Here is a 24,857-nt window from a genome sequence, read left to right as displayed (position 1 = left end):
TTGAAACAAAATTAGTCATAGTTGGACATTTTATTAATTTTCACAAGAATTAGTAATTAGGGTAACTCCTATTTAGGTTTAATTAAAAACTAGGGTTTAACAATTGTTATTAGGTTTTAGAATAATTAACTTGTTAACTAAAGATGTTTGAGTTCACAATATTTAAGCTACCAAATTAATATTGTCCTTTAATATTTTCTTGATTTATTATTATTCAAGAAAATAGAAAATAGTAATTTGCAAATTAGGGTTTATGAATTACCACTAATAATTAAGTTAATGCAAATATGATAAATAAAGCTAATCTTAATATTTTACTTAGTTACTTAAATAGTTAAAATTTAATTTTGAAACTTAATTATTTATTGAATTCAATTTGTTTTTAAAACAATCAGAAAGACATAATTAATAAAGATAAAAATAAGTGAATTCTTATTTTGACACACATTTTTATTTTATATTTTATTTGACTAAAGTTTATTTTTGTGAGCATTTTGATATATTATTCATATTTTCTGAGTTGAAATGAATTTTATATGATTTTGCAAAGTTTCAGCAATTTACTGTTTTTTAAATTAAACAACAAATAGTACTAAATGTACCGAGACAGATCTAGCTCTACTCGCTGACTGATGGGGTACGTATCCACGTTGGCTGCCACGCAAGCAAGGACCGGTCAAAGTTGACCAGGACCTTTGACCTCACCGGCGGTTAAACGCCGGCGGTCAGCAGCTGGTGGCGCCGCCGATTTACAGCCTCCCGGGATGCGCGGCTAGGCTCTATCGGACGAGTACAACGAGACAAAGCGAATGGTGGTGATGCCAGGAAGCGAGAGTAGGTGCTATAGATGCGTAAGCTCACCCTGAAGCTCAAGGTGTGGTTGGCTCCGGCGATGGTAGATGGAGACGACGACGATTCGAGATCTCCCGGCGATGTGCTGCAGAAGGGATCGATGAAATTGCCATGATTCCTTGTACCCCTTGATGCTGGGCTCCTCCCAGATGCTCCTTGAGTCCAGGCGCTCCTCCTGGACCACACGCCGGAGGCTGGGGTGGCCTCCTCCATCGGCTTTGTCTTCAACTCCGGCGACAGAGAACGGATGGGTGTGAGAGATAGAGAGTGTCTGAGCAGCAATGGAGTGGTGGAGGTGAACAAGGAGTGCATGGCGATGTCCTCCACCTATTTATAGGCCAAGGGAAGCCTTGTGGCGTCGACACGGTGACGGCCATGGTCGGAGAGGTGGCGGTCTCTGGAAGTTTCTACCTGGCATGGATCTCCTCGTCCGCGGATAAGCTCGGACGCGAGAGAGGTTGGGCATGGTTCTGAGTGTCTGGCAACGTCCGCGGCAAGCTTATCGACGACGAGATCGTGGCCTACTGGCTCCCCTCTGCGCTGTCGACGCCGTAGAGGAAGACGACGACGACATATCCTTGCACGATTTTTAAAGCAGCCGAAACGGTATTTGGTTTGGGCTGGGCTGCTCCTGGTCCTTTGCTGGGCTGCTGCTGGGTTGGCTTCGGGCTGCTGCGGTCCAGGTAAGCCAGGTAGGTTTCCCTCTCTTTTCCTTTTTCAAATTTCTATTTCTATTTTCTTTTTCTGTTTTCTATTTTGTTATTTGAATCCAAATTTGAATTCTGTCTTATTTTGCAGGTTCTAAATTATTTAAATATCAAAACAATCTGATAATGATACTCACTGTATTGTTGTGTTTTTAAACAACCATTTAATAATTGATTAATTTGGGGTTCTTATGAGGCATAAGTTAAAATTGAAATAGATATAAATTTTAGGGTTCAACCCAATTGCTTTTAATTTTTAGAAATCAAATTTGTTTAAATGTTTTAAAATTTAGAACATGTGCATGGTGACATAGGCATCCCCAATGGGCCTGCCGAAGATGGTACCCAGGGTTTACTGAAGGCCCACGACCCGAAGGATAAGAAGAATCGGAAGCCCAAATTATTATTAAGGAAAGCTAGAGTTGTATTAGGAAGCAATACTTGTAATCTTGTGGGATGAGTTGGAAACCCTCCCGGACTCTGTAACTTGTGTATTATGAATCCCTCGGCTCCGCCTCCTATATAAGGGGGAGTCGAGGGACAAAGAAAGCATCGAATCATTGTCTCTCAAACCCTAGTTTTCATATCGTCGAGTACTTTTCGGCTGAAACCTTCGAGATCTACTTGTCCTCTACTTCCAACTAAAACCCTAGTCTACAACCCGTAGGCATTGACAAGTTAATCCCTTGTCAATTGGCGCCGTCTGTGGGGACTAGAGGCGACAAGGAGCTGATCTCGATGGCACGTTCAAGATCGTCGACTTCATCGGTAGCAAGCAACACCATGGACAGAGGTAAACAGATCGAAACTGGTCTCGTTGATTTTGTTCCTCACCCGCCCTCCCGTTTGGATGCATATGCGTGTCTGGAGGAGCCCATGGAGATGACATTTGGAAAGTTCCACTTCCGCGTCGAGAAAGAAGGAACGTATCGTCTCGAAATTCCGATCTCGTCGGGATTGTCAGCGGTCGATCCCGATTTTTCAAGTTCAGCATCATCAATCGAGTCAGGCGACGAGAAAACTTCATCGCCACGCTTCATCAGCTCCAGGGCAAGTGAAAAACTCGCCAAGATCTTCAGCGACATGTCTTTAGAGTCATCTGCGGACTCCTATATAAGCAATGACTCGAGTGACATCGACAGCTTCAACTTCATCGACAGATCCATCACTGTTGGAAAGGTCTTCAACAATCTTTATGATGGTGTCACCAAACCCGACAAAGTTCAGAATTCAAAATATCATCAGATCTACGCAATTGGAGAACCAAGCCGGTCAGAACCGGCGACGTCAGAAGCTTTCGACGATGCGGGAAATCCGTATGTCGATCCCGCAGATCTCACGCGAGGTTTGGGAACAAAATATATCGGACCAGGAACACGAGAGATGGTACGATTTCCGCATGCAGTGTGGGATCGAGTCGCAAGAGCTATTGATGGTACAGAACCAATGACCATTACGGCGACACCTGAGGAACTACAAGCGTATCAATATAGGCTCGCACGTACCAGGAGGGAGCTCGAGAAGCAGAAAATCGAGTTGGACAGGAGGCAGGAAGCAGCTTCCGCGTCAAGCAGGCGAAGAGCTGAACTAAGCCGCAATTTAAGAACTTCGGGAGATAGTCATAGGGAAGCTCGGAGGAGAGCAAGATCCCGGCTGCAAAATATACCTGAAGCAGAAAGAGAAACTTTAATTCAAAACCTTGATATGTCTTTTATGTCAATCGACACGAGGGGGAATATTATTCCAAAAACACCGGAAGCAGGATACATGGCAACGCAAGCTTTCATCCTAGCGTCCAGGCCACCTCCCGGAGATCCAAGAGAAGCGTTGTATAACATGGCCATGGCAGGATGTGGAGCCATGGGAGCAGCGTTCGCAGCCACACCTCCCGAAGGAACTGCAAGGCAAAATAGTCCGCAACCTACCGCAGCAGTGCAAGATCCACCGAGAGCAAGTGGGGTTAGAGATACAGCGACTCAGGCCAGGGTGGATAGAGCGCGACAAGATAGAAGGGAACATCGGCATTCACCGGAAGTTGCTGAAGAAGATATGTGTGGAATCCCGTGTTTTACGAGGCGAGTTCGAAAAACTCGAGTCTCGTCAGGATTTAAGTTACCCGATAGTTTCAAGAAATTCGATGGCCTGCAAGATCCTGAGGATTGGCTAGTCGATTACTTAGAGATGGTGAAATTTATAGGTGGCACCAGAGCAACAGCCATGCAAAGTATTCAAATACACCTGAGCGGAGCCGCAAGATCTTGGATCAAGAAACTTCCCCCAGGTTCCATCGACAGCTGGGACAGTTTTGAGGATGTGTTTGTCAAGAACTTCCGATCAACCTGCAAAAAACCGGCATCACTAGAAGAGTTGAGATCGTGTCGACAAAAGCATGACGAATCAATGAGAAAGTACATCCAAAGGTGGAACATCATCAAAAACTCGGCAGAGAATATATCTGACGAGAGAGCAATAGGTGCGTTTGTGGCAGGAATTCGACGAGGAGATTTTGTCGAAGACTTGGGGAGAACCAACCCAAGGAAAGTATCAGCAATGATGGAGATAGCAAACAGATGGGCAGACGGAGAAGATGCTATTCACAATAAGCGACACAGGTCACCAGAGGAGGACCGTAGTCGGAACTTTCAAAATAGAAGACGATTTCCTCGACAATTCTCGAGTTATGATGCTCCTGGCCAAATATCGGCTGGGTTTCGGGGAACACTGGAGGAAACAATAGAGATGAATATCAAAGGAGTAATGAGCAGTGAGGCGACAATAGAGATGACTCTCGAAACAACAGGAAAAATAGCGGATCGAGGTTTCAACGACCTTTTGTGTCTCCCGAGGATATGATGAACGGGCCATGTCAGATGCACTTTTATCTCGACAGCAATGGGAAGAGACAGTCAGGACACCTGCAGAAGGACTATCGAAATTTTCAGGCAATGCTAAGGTTTGCAGGGCAAGCCAATGCTCAGGCGACAAATAGAAACCCTCAAGGGCCCAGGAGTGAGATCCACTTGCCACCTCCTCCCGCAATTACGGACGAAAATCGACACCAGCTCAGAATAGTGGCAGCACCACAACCACCTCCATACGTTGATCCCAACTCCAACGGAGTGGTCTCGATGATTCAGAAGGGTAGGCCGTCCAATAGAGCTCAGAAAGTAATCTCGCGACAGGTGTTCATGGCAGAGAAGATGCCTCCACCAACGATTGAATACTTAAATTGGTCAGGGCAAGACATTGGCTTCACAATAGCGGATCACCCGCAGCAAGTCCCTCGACCAGGGCAGTCCGCACTTATCTTACCTTCAGTGATCGCAGGATTCGATGTATCTCGAGTATTCATAGATGGAGGCAGTAGTCTAAACCTTATGTACGCAGATACACTAAGGAAGATGAACATATCTCTAGCAAATCTGAAACCAACCGACACACGTTTCCATGGTTATAACCAGATCAGACTGAAAGAAAAGGATGAGGTTAAAATAGCATTCATTACACCTTACGGCGGGTTTTGCTATAGAACAATGCCTTTTGGTCTGAAAAACGCGGGAGCAACATATCAGCGGATGATGCAGAAGTGCTTAGCAACACAGATTGGGAAAAACGTACAAGTATACATTGACGATGTCGTCATAACATCAAAAAAGGGGGCAACGTTAATCGAGGACCTGAAGGAAACCTTCGACAACCTCGACAAGTTTTGTCTCAAGCTGAATCCGACGAAGTGTTCTTTCGGCGTCCCTGCAGGAGAACTTCTCGGGTTCCTAGTCTCAGCAAGAGGGATTGAAGCAGTTAACTGGGCGAGTCGCAGCTTTAAGCAGATTCGTCGCCAGGCTGGGAGAAAAGGCGTTACCGTTCTACGCCTTAATCAAACAAGGAGAGAAGTTCCAGTGGAACGAAGAGGCAGATAGAGCCTTCGAGGATCTTAAACGCACAATTTCGACACCACCAATCTTGGTGGCGCCAAAAGAGAAGGAACCCCTCCTGTTACACATTGCGGCTACACCCCAGGTGGTCAGCACGGCGCTAGTTGTCGAAAGAGAAGAGGAAGGAAAACTCCATGGAGTGCAGAGACCGGTATATTTCATCAGTGAAGTTTTATCACCTTCAAAGCAGCGGTACCCGCAGTACCAGAAACTAGCATACGGAGTGTTTACAACCGCAAGAAAATTGCGGCACTATTTTTCGGCGCATCCGATAATAGTGGTCAACGAGGCGCCTCTATCCAATATACTAAACAATCCAGAAGCTACAGGTCGTGTCTCCCTTTGGGGAATAGAACTTTCTCCTCGGGACATCACGTATGAAAAAAGAAAAGCAATAAAGTCGCAAATTCTGCCAGATTTCATCGCAGAGTGGATGGAGCTGCAAAATACAGGACCCCCGGATTTATCGAGAACCTAGACTATGAACTTCGATGGATCCAAGAGGTTAGAGGGAGCTGGAGCAGGCGTGATACTCATATCACCTGAAGGCGACAAATTAAAGTATGTCTTACGGATGACGTTCCCAAACGCGTCTATCAATGAGGCAGAATACGAAGCTCTTATACACGGGATGAAGATGGCGAAGGCTTGTGGCGCAACTCGACTAAAAATCTTTGGCGACTCACAATTGGTGGCTCAACAAGTCATGAACCAATGTGATGCAGTCAATGATAGCATGGTGGCATACAAAGAAGTGTACAATGAGCTCGAGAAGTTATTTGATGGATGCGAGGTAAGTCACATCAGCAGGCTGAGCAACGATGAAGCCGATGTTCTTGCAAATATCGGGTCGCAGTGCCTCGCGATTCCACCAGGAGTGTTCTGGGAAGAGATAACCGAGAGATCTACAAAGCCGAAGAAAGCACAAAAGAAGCAGAAGGATGAGAAAACCCCGGCAACTCCTAAAGAAGCACTAGAAGAAGAAGAGGAACAGGAGCTAGTAATGATAGTGCAGGTTCCATGGATGCAAGCTTACATATCATACATCTTAAGGAAAGAGATACCTGACGACCCAGTTGAAGCAAGGCGAGTTATTAGACGATCCAAAGCTTTTACGGTGGTCAAAGGGGAGCTGTACAAGCGAAGTATTTCGGGTGTGTTACAAAGGTGCGTTACACCGAAGAAGGAAGGATAATCCTGAAGGACGTGCACGAAGGAATATGTGGTCATCACGCGAGCAGCCGAGCTATTGCAGCCAAGGCATTCCGAGCTGGATTTTACTGGTTGACAGCAATCGAGGACACAAAGGAGATAGTACGAACTTGTGACGCGTGCCAGAGATTTGCCGCGAAGCCTCACTCTCCGGCGGCGGAGCTGATGCCAATACCATTGTCTTGGCCCTTTGCTCAATGGGGCCTCGATATGGTGGGAAAGTTACACAAGGCCTCGCCAGGAGGATACGAGTATATGCTCGTCGTTGTCGACAAATTCACCAAGTGGATAGAAGCAAAGCCGATAAATTCACCAGATGTAGCATCAGCAATAAAGTTCGTTAAAAGCATTGTTTTTCGATTGGGAGTACCTCATAGCATCGTCACGAACAATGGCAGTAACTTCACATCCAAGGAATTCAAGGCATACTGTGCAGAGGTGGGCATCAAATTGCACTTCGCGTCAGTTGCACATCCGCAAACCAACGGCCAAGTCGAGAAAGCCAATGGTATCATCTGCAATGGTATCAAGAAGCGCTTGTTAGGACCATTGGAAAAAGCTCGACATACTTGGCCAGAGGAGCTGCCAAGTGTGTTGTGGAGTATCCGAACAACACCAAACACGGCGACACAGGAGACTCCATTTTTTCTGGTCCATGGAGCTGAGGCAGTATTGCCAATAGATATAGAGCATGATTCTCCAAGAGTCACGGAGTATGATGAAGAAACTTCTAGAAAAGCATTGGAAGATGATGTCGATGCATTGGACGAAGCCAGAGATGAAGTATTGTCACGGGTCACTAAGTACCAGTAAGACTTGAAAAATTACCACAGTCGACGTTTGCGACCAAGATCCTTTCAGGTTGGAGATTTAGTTCTGCGACTCAATCAAAATAATACTGAAAAACTCGAGTCGCCATGGCTTGGCCCTTACATCTTCACAGAAGTAATCGAAGGAGGAGCGTACAGGATAAAGGACAAGAAGACGGGGGCTCCCGAGAAAAACCCCTGGAACGTGGCACAGCTAAGGCGTTTTTACGCCTAGAATCGAAATATAGTCCTCCTTGTAAAAATACAATGTACTGAAACGCCCGCGAGTTTTCAAACGCACTCTTTTCCTTTTTCAGGGCACCGAGTGGGGCTGGAAAAGGTTTTTAATGAGGCGGACTCGCGGTGCTGCAATATAATAAAGATAGTGGCGATATATATCTTTTTCTTCGACAGGCTCGGGGGCTTGTGCCCAAGAGTTACAATATATATTACCGAAAATATTTCGCTTTGGTGCAAAACACCTCGCAAAATAAACGAAGATACAAAATAGCGATCAGCAAAAAAGTCCAGGGGGACTCGTACCCGCAAATATAGTATACTCAATATAATTTAGTTGCCTTGGTTTCAACCTCGCATACATAAATAAAGAAATTCACCACCGAAACACTCGGGAGCTCGACAAAAATTAAGGAAAACATATCTAGTGGCTTTACAATATAGATTATGTTTACAAGGTGCAATTATTAAGAAAAATCGGCAAGACAAAGGAAAAATTATTAACGGCCGCCTAGTATGTTATCTATGGTCAGTCGTTCACTATTGGAAGTACGAGTACTATGTTCAGCATAGCTACCCTTCACGAAGAATTCAGCATCCATCCGAAGCAATTCATCCATCATATCTTCTGCTACAGGCTTCACCACATCATCAATTTTGTCAATATTCCTTTTCCTCTTCTCCATCTTGGCTAGGCACTTGGCAACAATTCGACTCATGTCTAACTTCGGATAGCAGATTTGTATCATAATCATAGCAAATCTCGCGCCAGCAGACATTTGAGCCCGTACAAATCCATGGATTCGAGGTGCATCTCGGAACTTATCCATCAGAGCAGGCAGGGTTTCTGGCATCTTGTTGCGCGGGAACAAGGCGCTGTAAACTAAGGACAATGTCCTTGCACAGAAGTCGAGAAATTCACGGACCTGACCAGCACGATCTTGAAATCTGACGATTTGGCGAGTACGCTCAGGTGTAACCCAAAAATTAGAACCATGTTCTGATGCAAGCCTGAGAAGCACACTGGATCGAGCTTCAACACGTTGATCTTCGGCAGCAGTATCCAAAAAAAACCTGCTTTCAGCGGAGGAATAAGAGAGGAAAGAGAAACATTGGGAATAAAGATAAGTATGGTCAAGTGAACGAAGTATACCCGCCATATCCAAGCTGGAATCAGTCATTAGCTCAAGCATGTAATTTTCTCGTCGAGAAGCTTCGGCAGCTGCGGCAACTGCGTCTTCCTTTGCAGCTATAGCATCCTGGGCTTGTTGAAGCGCAATTTTTTCCTTCTCCGAGGATTTTCGAGATTGCTCCATTATTATAAGTGCCTGCTTCTTCATAGACTGGAGTTGTTGACGAAGTTCTGCCAAGTCTTGTGTTGAACCCCTACTCAAAGAATCTTCGGCAAATTCATCATCGACAGGCGCTTTCTTCGAATAGGATGAGGTGGGAAAAGCATTGGCAGGACGAGGAGTTGAAGTATAGTTGTCAAAAATCAACTGAAAATAAAAATTTCGACATCAATCATCAAGCAAAATAGATTTCCATTGATATTCGAAGTATTTACATAGCTATTACAAAAGGATGGTTCCTAATGAACCAAGGGGACGGTTGTCGCCAAATCTACAACGGTGACAGCACCAAAAGAGAAAACAAAAGAGAAGGCAAAGGTGGTCTACTTGACCTCCGGCTTTGATGAACTTGGAGCGGGAGTTGGCTTGCATCCGAGGTAGGCGAGGATTTTCTTCGAATTTGGCTTGGCAGCCTTGATCAACGATTTCCACTTCTTCGTCTCCATCGCCGTCGTGTCGCCAACTCTCGTTCAGTCGACATTTTGTTGACTGTCAGCGACCAAGGCAATAGTGCCTTCGACGCCAACCTTCAAGCCTTCTTGGCGAAGTTTGAGGCCAAGGTCTTCTTGAGAATTGAAGTGTTTGGCGAGAGCAACAAAAGCCGGGGGTTCTTCCTTCTTCGGGAAGAAATAAGGAAAAAGCCGTGACAGACCAGACCTGGCTTCAGTGAGACCTTCGCGCGCTTCATCCCCATGGATCTCAAGGAGAGAAAGCGCGTCGAGAAGGCAATCACCTTCAGGATTATCCAGTTCATAATCCTGTTGCGTCCTCCCTAAAAGAATAACAAGAAGCGTGTCAAGAAAAAGCAAGCAAGGACAAAGATGAGGACTCGAAGACATAGCAAGGATCTAAGTACTTACTAACAAAACGTCGACTCTGCGACTCCAGGCGAGTAAGGATTTCTTTCTCGCGAGCATCCTGCTGAGCTATATTGTCTCTCAATAAAGTTTCCGCATCATGAAGTCTTTTTCGAAGGCCTTCAACAGCGGCAGCGTCTGCTTCAGCTTTCTTGCAAGCCTTTTCACTTTGCTCCAGTTTACGAGCAAGAGAATCAGCACGCTTGTTGGCCTCTACGAGATTTTCTGACAAAATAGTCGACAACAATCAAAATTGTGATACGAAAATGATGGAAAGGGCATGCACCAGAAGAAGTAGCAAAATAGTACCTTCGACTTTTTTAGCATGATCACGGTACCCGAGGAATTGGGTACCGAGATGGATGAGTTCCTTCATCAAGGGCTGACAAAGAAAGATAGAGAAATGAAGCATTAATAAGGTAAAAAGTTCGACAACAAAAAATAAAAGAGACGCGAAAAACAAAAAAGAGTCAACAACATTAAAATATTTGGCACGGAAGAGAAAAAGTGCACAACTTACATCATCCAAGGAAGGAGTCGTGGAGCTACCAAGTAGTAAGGTAGGCTCCTTGGTTGGCTCGATCCTTGCCCTCTTTGGCAAAGGGGCACGGGGGCTTGCAGGAGGAGTAGGATGCTCGATATTTTGCTGAGGAGGCGAGGTTTCATCTCCATCAGGATGAGCTTCAGAGACAACTAAAGTACGTGACGTACTCGTTCGAGCAGTCGCGTCAATAGGTTGATTTTCATCCTCGTCACCGCTACGGCACAAGGCGACAATATAAGAATCAGCAAAGACAAAAACAACGAGAGCAAACAACAATGAGCAATAGAGAACTTACGAGCTGACAAGGGCATCCTCGTAAGGATTGAAAGTTGTCTTCTTTTCAGAAGGACCAACTTCTTCGGCAGGAGGTGCGCCGGCCTTGGAGGTGCCCGAATCGGCACCTTCGTCCCTTCTCCTCTTGTTCCTTGGAGAAACGGCGGAAGGAAGGGAGTGTGTCAAGGCAGTGGCCTCAGACTCGGCTTCTTTTTCAGAGGAAGCCGCGGATTTTTGAGAACCTGCAACTTCAATCTCAGGGCGAGAAGTACCTTGGTTGTCATCGTCGACAACGGTACGTTCTTCAGCTTCTCCACCTTCAGGAAGAGGAGGAAGAGAAGCCAGAAAAGGGTGGTTCTGCGAAAAACAAAGTGTTGACAAAAAGTTATGCAAAAAGACGCTAGCAAAATAGTAGTTGACAGATACCAAAAACTCGAGAGGATAACATAGTAGTCAAGAGGAAAAATTACCTCGGGAAGGGGATTGGCGCCACTATATGGCGTAATGCGGCAAGAGGATGGAATAGTATCCTTCTTGCTGAGCGATGAGATTCTTCGGATCAGTTTCTCCAAATCCTTCACAGGAAGGTCTTTGGAGAGCCTGTCGACGTCTTCTTCACTAGCGTACATCCAAAGGGGATTTTTGCGAGCCTGGAGAGGCTGCACTCTAATCCTAAGGAAATAAGCTATGATCTGAATACCCGACAGTTCCTTGCCACGGGTGTTCTGTAGCTCGTGGATGCGAGTCATCAGCGCCTCTGTCGCCAATTTCTCATCTTCCGTGGCTTCAGCATCCCAGGAACGGCGGCAAAAGATTTTGGCATCTCCATCGAAAGGGGCGATATTGTTCTCCACTGAATCGGAGCTCTCTTCGTGCACATAGAGCCATCTCTTGCGCCACCCTTGGACAGAGTCGGGGAATTTGACGTCGAAGTACTCAACGTCAGAACGAACACAGATAACAACGCCGCCGATGTTATAGGCGACGTTGTGGGAGCCATTACGGCGGAGGCAGAAGATGCGCTTCCACAAAGCCCAATTAGGTTGGACTCCGAGGAAGCATTCACACAATGTGATGAAAATTGACACGTGCAGGATAGAATTGGGCGTCAGCTGATGCAGCTGAAGCCCATAGACAAAAAGAAGACCTCGAAGAAACTCGTGGATAGGGGGAGAAAGGCCGCGGATGAGATGGTCAACGAAACTGACCCGGTACTCGATTGGAGGTGATGGATAGCTCTTTCCTTGGGGAAGCGCAGCGCGTTCTCCTTCTTGGTGAACCCCAGCTTCTTCAGCAGGTTCATATCCTGGTTGGAGATCTTGGATATCTCCCACTCCAGATCTTCGGTGGCCATCTTGGATTCCGGAGTGCTATGCCTGGTGAGCCGCGCGCGTGGTGGCATCAAATGGAGTGGAGGAGAAAGGTGCGAGCGTGGTTGAGCGCAAGAGGCAATGGGAGTAGTGGAGGATTTTGCAGAGGAGAAGCAGAGATGCGGTGTGAGTGGAAGTTTGCAAGGAGGAAGACGATGACCTTAAATAGAGGTGCGGTGAATCGACGCACCGTTGGATGAAGAGATTGCGGGATAGATGGTGTACACGTGGACAAGGGGTAAAAAGTAATTTCATTCAGATGAGAAAGCACAGGAGCTACAGTACGTGCGCCGGGAAAAGTGGAGGACATGTGTCCCCCACTTGCACGACGTGTCAACTTGATGAGCAATTTGGGCCCGCGAGGCAGAGAGAGCAGTTCTCGCGTTTTCCCGATACAGCGGTCATGGCTATCGTCAGCAAAGATGTCACCTTGATAAGAGAAAAATTCGGCTAAGGAGCTTCATAATAATAGCGACAGCAGAAGATTGTTGATTATTTCGAGAGCCTTTGGTCAAATACAAGTTTTTGATCAAATGCTCGGGGGCTACTTTGGAACAATAAAAAAAACTCGAGAAAGACAAAATAGAAATGGCGAGAGCCTATGATCAAATACAAACATTTGCTCATAGCCTCGGGGGCTACTCCCATCGGGAGCGCTGTTCGCGCACCCGACAGATATGAAAACTTCGAGAAAGAAGGAAAATATAGCAACGTAAGGCGTTGAGCCTACACCCAAGCACAAGTCCTTGGTTGTAGCCTCAGGGGCTACTCCCATCGGGAACGCTGTTCGCGTGCCCGATGAAATTATAAAAAAGAGGATAAGAAGAAAAAGTGAGCATATTTCGAGTTATGTAAATAACCCTACATATACTCCCATCGGGAGAGCAATATAAGTCATCCGTTGACTCAATAAAATGTGCTATTCCATCAGCCGAAAAAGCACTCGACAATATATTCTCAGAGCGCCAAAGTTGCGAACAATCTCTGAATGCCGCGAAATTTTGCGAAGGTAAGACCCCAGATCCGTTCTGAGTGGCGTGGCGCCGTCTCTGATGTCGGTTTGCTACTTTTTTCCGTATCAACAGATACGAAGAAAAATCCTAACGGACGCGTTAGGTACCCGATAAAATATGACTGGGACTCGACAGAATGGTAAGACCTTAAGCGGCACCTGTCGAAGTTTACACCAGTATCCCGAGATCATGTCCAGGGACGTGATCTTGAAGTAGGTTTTTGCGGATTACCACTAGAGCAGTTAACTAGTACCTGATCCGTCAGATGAACTAGCCCCAATTACCATTATCCCTATACAATATATAATTTCACATCCAAAGATATGTGATAAAGTTCAGAGCTATTGAACGAATATAAAGTTGGAGATTTTCCTTGACTCTGCGATTCAAGCAAAATCTCGGGGGCTACTGACATAGGCATCCCCAATGGGCCTGCCGAAGATGGTACCCGGGGTTTACTGAAGGCCCACGACCCGAAGGATAAGAAGAATCGGAAGCCCAAATTATTATTAAGGAAAGCTAGAGTTGTATTAGGAAGCAATACTTGTAATCTTGCGGGATGAGTTGGAAACCCTCCCGGACTCTGTAACTTGTGTATTATGAATCCCTCGGCTCCGCATCCTATATAAGGGGGAGTCGAGGGACAAAGAAAGCATCGAATCATTGTCTCTCAAACCCTAGTTTTCATATCATCGAGTACTTTTCGGCTGAAACCTTCGAGATCTACTTGCCCTCTACTTCCAACTAAAACCCTAGTCTACAACCCGTAGGCATTGACAAGTTAATCCCTTGTCACATGGTGAACATATTATATTTTTTTCTAGTGCTTAGCCATAGTGATTACTCATATACAATTTAATTATGGCTAGGGTTTAACAAATAGTAAAGAGAATGGAATTGGTTCATGATTTTATGTGGATGATGGTTTCTTAGGTTTAAGAAGATGGTTTGGACCAACTCTATATTCACTAATCTTACTTAGCAAATTCTTGTTTGGATTATTTAAAATAGGTCCTAAGCTCATCAAATTCAATTCACTTGCTAAGGTAATTCTATTTTATGAAATACTATTTCAATTGGTTCACAAAGCAATCTCTTTGGAAAGCAAAACAGAATTGGATATTGGTTCACTCTACTCACATAATGGAATTTAGTCCTAAAGTATATATGGCTTGGTTTATACTTGTGATCCATGATACACAAGTTAGGACATAATCTTTTATGTGGGGCGAATTCTATTTGAAAGGTTTAGAGCTTTGGTGATGCTTCACTAACTGAAGTATAAAATAGGCATGAGGCATGGCAGGGTTCTACTTATGATCCCAAGTGATACTTGGATTGAAATTCAAATGTGATCTAGGTTTTTAGTGGTGATCACTAATAGAATATGGCTCTCACCTCCAAGATTAAATGTTGGTTTGCACAAGTAAGATTTAATACTACTCTAGTATTCTCTAGGATAGACATGGATATGGTTAACATCTATAATCTCTCTCACTTCTAAATGTCTTTTAATAGCCTAAGGTCCTACTCAAGAGATGATGATATGATCCTCTAAATACATGGTTTGCCTAGGAATTCTACCTTGGTATCTTATGTAGCTTGTTCTTCTGGAAATCTGATAAACCTGCATCTTGTGGCATGTATCCACCTCCTAGCTTCTTCATATTGATCCTAGCTAATGTATGGAGTGGCTCTATGTGTTAATTTCCTTGTATCATGCTACAAGATGATCAAAGGGATGAAGGTTGTGGCTCCTTTTATAGGCTTGGGCAAGCTCTAGTATCATGACACGTAGGTAGGTGACTCTTGTTTTGGTTTGATGAGTAAGGTGCTTGGTTGTCATGCCCTCATCCATAGCAATCCTTTGAGCATGAGGTGGCAAGTCTTGGGATGCAAGTCATGTAGATATTTTCATCCTATGTGGCATGATCATTATCCTCTCATATGATTTATATTTGGATAGCCAAGTGGCATTTGTTACTAAATATCTTGTGGATGGTTTTATTATTGTGGATGAGTCACTATATCATATTTGATTGGATTTATATTATAATACTGGTCAAAAGGTCAAGGTTGAAGGTTATTCCTCAATTTTGGATAGTTGGTGTTTGATTTCACCAAGGCATGATCATATGAGTTTCAAAATACTCATGGGTAGTTTTATTCAAATAGTTTGAACTATAATTTGTAATGTAAATGGATTTAGTTTTATGATATTCCATATATTTAATAAGTTATGGTTTAAATAAGAATGTGTAGCCTTTATGCACTTTAGACCCTGTGATTTACCTTATTTATTAATAAGTTTAGAAGTGAATTAAATTACACACAAAAGTAGTTGCTAACTTTGAAGTGTTAATAAGTTAGGGTTTGATTCTTAAAGAATGTGTTGTTGTAAGGAATAACATGTTATGATCCCTTATAGGATCATGTAGTTGACCCTTACTTAAGGTGTTAGTTGTTGCAAAACTAATTCCATTTGATCTAGCCCATAGATCAAATCATCTCTACCCAAAACAGGGTTTTAGCAAAGATCACAGTGAAGTTTATAGCGCTTGACTTGATGCTCTACTTCAATTCTAGCAAGTCAAGTGAAACTTCAGTTACCGTGGTAAGTTTTATTTGAAAGCGCAAAAATTCCCCGGACTTTCTATGCATGAATGCAATGCACACTTTGGTGTTCTCTCATTTTATAGCCTGTAAACCTGGGATATTACAGCCTCTCCCCCTTAAACTGAACTTAGCCCCGAAGTTCGAACGCTCTCATGTTTCGAAATGTGGAACGGACTTGAACATATCACAATCCTTCAAACTCCTTGGTGATCTCACAAGATATAATTGGTATATCCCTTGTCCAGATCCTTCCGGAAGTCTTTTGATGTCTGTCATTGATACTTTCTTCAATTCTATGATTTCTTCCAACACGCTAAGCTTATAGTCTTACTCTCCAATGATCCTTGGATTAGGACATCATATTTAGCTAATGGACCATACTATTGGTTGTGGTGATAGCTTCCTATCTGGGTACCCAAAACTTGGTTTTACCAGCTACAGTGATCCAAAGCTTAATTCTAAAAGATTTATTTAAGGTAGGGTATTGTTTTCCCTTACTACCATAACAACAGTAATGGTACTAAGTAAGGTATATACAATAGGCATCTTCTTGGTGGTTTATTCCTACGAATGGATCAGACTCATTCAGTCCATCCAGTTATGGCTTCTAGTTTATACTAGTTGTCCTCCTTTTGGTTTCTTTAGGTTCCATGAAAGGAATCTTGCTAATAAACATTAGTTTTGGTTTCGTCAAACCCTTCGGTCTTTGAGTTTCTCAAGCTTTGATTGTCCTCCGACATCTTCTTCATCCCACTTCATTATCTTAGACTTACTTGAGCTCTTCTACTTCTGAGTAATTATGAATTACCCACTCAAGTTAGGGTCTAATCCTTGCTTCTTCGAGATATAAACCTCGGCTTCTGGTCTGACAGCCTCCTGAGAGTACCATTATATGGGTACTTCCCAACAACCTTATAAAAATAAGATCGGACTTCCTCTCAGTTCAGACCTTCTACTTCGTCTATCATTCTCCAAATAGTATATTAATACTTCTCCTTCAACCTTCCTCTCCCCCTTGGAGTTTACTAATGATCTTGAAGCTCCTTTTCTTCTAATCATTAAACTCCAAGGTTAGAAGATTGGTCTTGGTCTGGCTTTTAGCTTGTACTTTTCTAGAGTCTCACGAAGAATTCTTTGTAGTGTATCCACACAGTTTGTGGTGACCCGGCATACCACTGCATGGTGTAGTATGCAAGTCTGATATAACACCAATGAAACATCGTTCCACTAGTATTATATCGCTCAGAGTGGTACAACAGTAACATATGCGGGTCCAAGGCATGTCTATAGAATTACATACAGACTCTGTTACAAAAGATCATCATAGCCTCCTACTTTACAATGAGGTAAATCTGCAAATAAACTCCAGAAGAACGACTCGTAGTCTAGTCTTATCACGGACTCTATTTGTAGAGTATTTAACTAGCTACAGAGGCTATGAATAGATTCTAGCTAAATAGGAGCTAGGTTTAGGAAGCTAGTTCCCCTCTATGGCTAAGCTAGGTTTTCTCCTTGTTGGATGTGGTATCTGACTCCTCTGACAGGGTCCTGTCTCTTGAAGTAGTTGTTGACTCCTTGGTCTTCGAGTTGCGTTGTAGATCCTCCTTCGATGCCTCCATATCTAAGCAGGGGATTTAAGAGTGGGATGAGTACGAGCGTACTCAACAAGTTCATTATAGGAAAGAGGTGTTTAATGCACTAGCTACGGCATTAGACCAGAAAGTCTAATACCAATGCAAGTTTTCATAATCATTTCTTCAAAAGGTTGCTTTTATTCAGAAGAACTATGTCCGTCAGCCTTCACCGGTTTACTAGAACTTCATGGAGCTCCTTTCCCATAGCGGCGTTCGCGATTCCAAATCCCGGAACAGGGAGTGACAGGTCACGATTCATTACACTCTGCAGAGGTGTGTTGCTTTACCCATAAGAGATCTTAACCTTGTTGCCAACCAAGCTGCAGGCTTGTCCACACTTCCTTTGGTGTGAGGCCAGGAGTAAGGTCATAGCCAATCATATTTCTCCGCTACCTCGCACACCCACCCTTTGTTGCAAACCCCGACCCTGGGTCCTCGCCGGTCCCATTATTCCCGTAATTTCAGGGTGGACCCCGACCACGACGACGATGCAGGATCGAACCAAACTCCTTCGCCGGTAGCTGCAACCCATCATAGACCACATTACCGTGGGGAATTAGAGTGGGATCCCCACCCTCAAGTTGTTCCGCAAGCCGCAACCACTACGGTATGCACAGCATAACCGTGGGGACTTAGAATGGGTTCCCCACCCTCAAGTTGCTCCGCAAGATACAACTGCTACGGTAAGCGCATCCGTTGATGTACAAGAGGTGGAAATACGATTGACTAGTCCGTCCCATTCCAGATCTTATGGTTAACACGGTTATTACGGCACAAGAATCACGGGCGACATTTGTTGTTTAATCCTAGATGGATATAAACCCTTGCAATGGAACCTCCACCATATCAACACAATCCATGGTTCCATTGCCCACCACATAGTCATATTCATAGTTATGAAAATAGTGGTTTTGGTTTTTATGCAATAGTGATAATCATAGTACTTTGCAAGTAATTTGATAAAGATACTCAAATGACATGAGCAAGTGCTGAACTTGCCTTTCTTGACTGCAAGATTATGCAGGCAAGGTCTTCGATACGCAATAACTCCAAATTCTGAAATAGCATCATCGTCCGGTAAGGACGATGTTTAAAAGATTGGCAAGGATGCAATAATGCATAAGTATGAGATGCAATCGTTCTAAGCGTGACCTAACCCCGATGATTTGGGATTAGTGAGTTGTAATGATTAGTTTAGGGTGTGTTGCACTTTTAGAGTGATTCACATACAAGGTTCTTATTCAGGTGTGATTACTTGGTACGATAAACAGGTAGATCATAAAGTATAATAATCAATTGAGTACACAAAGAATGATAATTGGCAAAATGTTATCAAGTAAAGAACAGTGGTTAGTTTTAACACTATACGGCATGGTTAATGATTAATTATCATATACTTCAAAAGAATAACTTTTGAAGAACATGTTCTTAATAAAGAACAAGTAGGGTAATTAGGTGGGTGGGTTCTATGATTAACTATGATTCTAATTGGTTTCTGGAGTAAGTAGTAGATGGATCACAACAACGTTGGATTCATCGACACCTAGGGCTTGTAAGGTTAAGATATGCCTAGGCATCCTAAGCAATTCATTATACATGGTTGTTGTCAAGGTTGGTTTCTCTTGCTAGTGATAGCTAGCTAGGGTTTATATGTCCTATAAGGCAGGGTTGATGGCTATTCTTTATTTTCTTCAAAAGAATAACTTTTGAAGAACATACTTCTTAAGTAATAAGAAGTATCTCAATTAGAGTTGAGGTTGACTAGGGTTTGCTATTGGATCCACTAATTAAAGATTGGTTAGTTTCTAAATAGGATGATTCATAATTGGGAAGTACTTGTAGGGTTTAGTGGAGTATGGTTATGGAATGCTCAAGATTTGGTATGATTGCTCCTAATGTTCCTCACATTGGTGTGCTGATAAATATGGATATTTAAAGTTGTTGCCTCTAAGTATAGGGACTAGGGTTGGTCCTATTTGATCATCTAGGTTGGATAGGTATGCCTACATGGACTACCAATTAGTGATAATAGGGCTCCTACCATTTTATGTGGCATGGCAAGTATTTAATTGCTATTTTGATTCTATGTATGAGAATTAGAACACCAAGATTATATGAGAGGAACTAGGGTTTAGATTTTAGAAGTAAATTAGGGTTCAAAAGAATTAGTGGAGCTATGGTTCCAGTTTGGATTAGGGTTTTAGAATTACACATGAAATGATAAGTTCCTAGTTTTCTATCATATGAAACTAGGGTTTACTATTTACCATGTAGTTCTATGATCAATAACTTCAATTTAAAGTTGAAGTTATTAGTAACTTGTAAATAGATAAAATAATATTGAATTTGGCATTTTTCTATTTTAGAACAATTAATAATTAGGTCAATTAGGTTTAAATCCTTCTAATAGGGATTTAATAAAATAATAAATAAAGAAAATTAGTTTTAATGTTTTCTTTATTTAATTACTGTTTTTTATTTAATTTTGGAAATTTTTACTAATTATTGAATTTTAATTTAATTTAGAATTAAAATTAAAAGCTTAAATAATAAGTATTTAATAATTGAATTTTTATTAAAAATAAAAATTTTATTTTATATTTTTATTGGATAGAGTTTACTTTTCTAAGAATTTTGATGTCTCATTTATATTTTTCCGAGCTATATTGAATTTTCTACTTTTATTTGAAGTTGCAGTAAGTTAAATGGGATTTGAAATAAAATTGAAACTATTAAACGTACCCGGCTACGCCTACCCCTACTCACTGACTAATGGGCCCGTGACCACGTCACACGCCACGGTGGCGTCGACGTGGCTTGGTTCACGGTGGCCGGCGGGGCAGTCGCCCATGGTCGCCGGCGTTCCCGGGTTCCCGCGGGGACGTGCGTAGGCACGTTGTAACGAGGACGCCGAGGCGAACGTTATGATGGTGGCGCCGCTCCGGTTTGGTCACCGGAGCGTGCCCGGCGGCGAGGTGTTGCGGCGGTGCCCACGGACTAGCGAAGCGGCGGCGCTACGGCGTGTAATCGAGCAGGGCGAGCTTGCCACGAGGTAGAGTGGCTCACCGCGAGTATGACGCGCGTGACGGCGAGGTGGATGAAGGCTTGTATCGCCGGATTTCATGGTTCTGGCCGTCGGAGAAACGAGGTTGACGACGGCGCTACAAGCTGCTCCGGCTCGATTCCTCCTACACGGTGATGATGTCGAGCATGGCGGTGACGACAGTGGTCACGGCGAGGCTTGGGGCTTCCCCAATCGGCGGCGGTAGATGGGGGCCGGGCGAGCTAGGGTTTGCGAAATTGGGGAAAAAGGAAGAACACGAGCAATGGAGGCTTCGGCCGTGTATTTATAGGGTCCAGGGCGGTCGTCGACGGTCGTGCGGTCCACAACGGCGGCCGGGACGTTGCTCAATTCGTCGTCGTGTCGACCTCCCGCGCGTCCAGAGACGGAGACGAAGACGACGACGTCTTCTCGTCTATATCCACACGAAGGGGTACGTGGGCGTGTTGGGCTGCGAAGTGCCGCTGGGCCATGGGCTGCTGCTGGGCTGAGATGGTGGGCTTCTCTACGGGCTGCACGGCCAGGTAAGCCTGGTAAGTCTTTTTCTCCTCTTTTCTTTTTCTGTTTGATTTTCTGTTTTGTATTTACTATTTGAATTCATATTTGAATTCAATACTGTTTGTTAATAATCAGTAAATCTGTTAATTCACCCAAGATTTAGAATACTAACAATTGTTTCACTATTTTATTTGGAATTCATAATAGATATTAAATTACTTGCATATTTGTGAACTTATTCAAAGTAACATTTGGACATAAACTTATATTTTTACTTTAATTCACTTTTTATTATGTAATCAATTCTGTTTAGAATTATGACAGTTGATACTTTCATCTCCAGATATTTCAGAGATGGTTATAATGTATTGGTTTCCCTTTTAGGATTTAATACTTGCATATTATTTCATGTGAGCAATATTTTATTAGGGTTTTGCAGGTTGGATGATAACCCATATTCATTAGCATTTGTGTTATGGTCTATTAACATTTTGAATTATCTAGAGTAGATATTACTCTCCTCAGGGTTGGGTCTTAATTATATAGATTAGTGGTTGGTATGAGTGGTTATTCACCACACATGGTTTTTAATTGTGAGTATAAGCACTGGATGTTTCTTAGGTTTAATTAGTAAAGCAGAGAATTTAGCTAATGAGCAATTCTAGGGTCCTAATTATATCCACCTAATGACATGTGGTTTGGAACTCAATTATGGCCTGGTTTTATATTATGATCACCATAGTGATACATAAACTAGGGTTGAGATATAACTCTGGTTTATGGAATTGGAATGACCTCATATTGCATTTGCTAGGGCTTAATCTCCCCTAACCATGGTAATAGGGTTAGTTGCTTCATATTTTATGTGTTTCCCTAATTACTAAGGATTTAAGAATTGGTTTTATCTTCTACCAATTAACTTCTATTATTATCCTTAATTTATCATTAAAGTAACTACATTGGTTATAGTTCTTTTTATAGTTAACTTTGGTTATATGGACTAATGATTTCTCACCATATAAAGTATGGAGTTTTACTCTAAAGTTTTCTTAGGTCCTTTAATTGAGGAATAAATGGATTATAGATGTGCTATAGTCCTACTTATGATCACCAAGTGGTTCACAAGTTAAAGTTGGGATTCAAGCCTAGGTTTGCTTACTAATGACCTCCTTATAATTTCATGTGGTGAATGATATCTATTTATCCTATTAGGGTTTAACTTATCCTCACATACCTCAAGAGCATGATCAACTTGTTCTCAGTGGCTTCTACTCTCAATTATTATAGTATATGATCATTACCCAATATGTAATGATCAAAGGTTTGGCTTCCTAAAGTATCTCTCAAGAACTAGGTTTCTCTCTTCTAGGATCAAGTCTTGTCTGGATCATTTAGATTATAGCACTTCTATTATGCTTTCTAGGATGGGACTACTATGGTTGCCTCAATAATTTATCTCCCAGGAGAATACCTGAGATGTTCTGTTAGGGTTCTACTTAAATAAGGTTGATATTATCATCTGGGTATATGGGTAGTTCTCTCCCTCAAACTCAAGTGTTGCCTCAACTAACTTGAGTGTAACACCATAATTGATCTCTCTTATATAAGAATGGATTATTCTAGGTTATGGTGTACTCCTAATACTCTAGTTCAATTGTTGTCCTTTATTCTTAAATAGATAAAGCTATGTTTTGTATGATTGGTCTCTCTTATTTTGGAAAGGACTTTAATACTAACTTAAGGTTAGGCTCCATAAGGATTGATGTGATCATCAATATCTATGTTTAACATAAATGGTTTATCTCTCTAGGAATTGTCTTGGATAATATCCTAGGGTTTCTCTTAGAGATGATGATTTGAATACCTGGATGTATATCCAAGGTTTAGCTCAAAGCTTGTCATTGCTTCTCTAAGGATTAACATAGAACTCTCACCACTCTAGGTTTGTATAATAATATATAATAGAGAAGAATATATATTTCTTAGTTGGAACTCCTTGTCTTGCTTCCAAGATTAAAGTAAACTAAATACCATGAGGTTCATAGTAGGATCATAGATTAGTTTGAGACATGGAGAAGATTAGTCAAGAAAGGCTTCTCCATTTTATTGTTACTTGATTTGCAATTGAATTGGTGTTCATATGTTATGACCAGGAATATCATGTTGTGATCTTTAATAAGATCAAGTAGTTGATCTTATGAGTAAAGTGTTGTTGTCTTGATTATTAGCTCCATTTGATCTAAACCCTTAGATCAAATCATCTTTTCCCAAAACAAGGTTTTAACAAAGTCACATTGAGGTTTATGGCGCTTGACTTGATGAGCTACTTCAATTCCACCAAGGTCAAGTGAAACTTCAGTTACTGTGACTGTTTTACTTTAAAGCGCGAAAATTCCCCAGATTTTCTATGCATGAATGCAATGCACACATCTGTTTCCTCTATTTTTGTAACCCCATTACCTGGGATATTACACAGTTGTGGGTATCCGATGTGAATCCCCCGACTAAAAGGTTACCAGCTATGGAATACCAGTTGCGGAATCCCAGCTGCAGAATCCCTCTTTCCTTTAGAGTGAAGGAATGATTTAGGTGTGGACTATCTGGCACCAGCTGCAGACTATCTAGCACCAGATGTGGCTTATTCGATACCAGCTGTGGACTATTTTATGGTTCTAATCAACATCTACCTACCAGATGCGGATACTTTTATGGTTTTAGTTAAAATCTACCTTACTTTCAAATGCTTCCTCTTCATGTTTATCCTATATCAGCTGCGGTCTTATTATATCAACTGTGACTTCACTTGTCTATTTTTCCTTCTTCGAGGGTTTGTTTTGCAAGAGAACCACTTGTTGACACTATGAAGATAGTATCTTAAGTGACTCCACTTGCATTCCCTTCTTCCATAATGAATACGGCTCCACTTCTACTGCTCCATACTATTTTTATCACTTCCATGGTACTTCCATGTTGAAGTACTCCTCAATTGAGGATAAAAGTGAGTTTTGATTGGTCCTTCCTTCAGATTATTGTGGTGGCTTCCCACAACTTTACTTCCTTCTTCTAGTGAACCTTCATTTTGTCTTCAAAATCCTCAGAATTCGTCACTTCCTCACACGAATACCTTTACCCTCTAGATCTATAACATCAAGTAAGAGTTTGATATTGCAACATGCATTTGCATATCAAAGTCAAACTTCATGTATGAATCTAGTCAATCAATGAAAATCCAATAAAATCCAAGAAAATTCAGCTTTGTGCATATAATACACACCCTTATATGCCTGAATATAATAGTTAGGTAAGACATCCCTAAACATCAGGCTCAGATGTGTAGTATATAACACCACATAAGATAGGTTTCGGTTGTGATACTTAGCACATATATATGGAGTCCTACTATGTATCTCAATATTTACCTCAATTGCTCACTTGCAATCAAATAAACTTAAGAAAATTGGTCCAGAATAGCTGTGGTTGAACTAATTTCCTTGGAAAATGCTAACTTAACTTCCATTTAATTGAAACCTCACATGATCTTTTGAGACCATAACATGGCTACTCTCAACACATGATTGTTGGAATATACTACCTATAACTCCAAGATTCCTCTATAAGCTATGCTCTAATAAAACCTTCTTCCGACTATCATCTTTGGTTCGAGCATACTTGGCACAGTTTCCAGGATTTTAAAGCCTAAGCTTTCGAACTATTCCTTAAATCCTACTCCTTATCACACTCTTGTAATTCACTTATGATGTTTTACTCCATCACATCATGACTCTCAAGTGAATCATATATGAGTACCTAGTTTATTATTGAATGTAGACTCATGTAACTCCTATCACTCTTCCTTACCTCCCATGATTGACTCATCATAGTTCTAT

Source organism: Lolium perenne, chromosome 7, assembly GCF_019359855.2.
Source record: "Lolium perenne isolate Kyuss_39 chromosome 7, Kyuss_2.0, whole genome shotgun sequence".
Classification (NCBI taxonomy): Eukaryota; Viridiplantae; Streptophyta; class Magnoliopsida; order Poales; family Poaceae; genus Lolium; species Lolium perenne.
The sequence above is the reverse complement of the archived record's forward strand: the minus strand, read 5'-3'. Positions refer to the sequence as shown.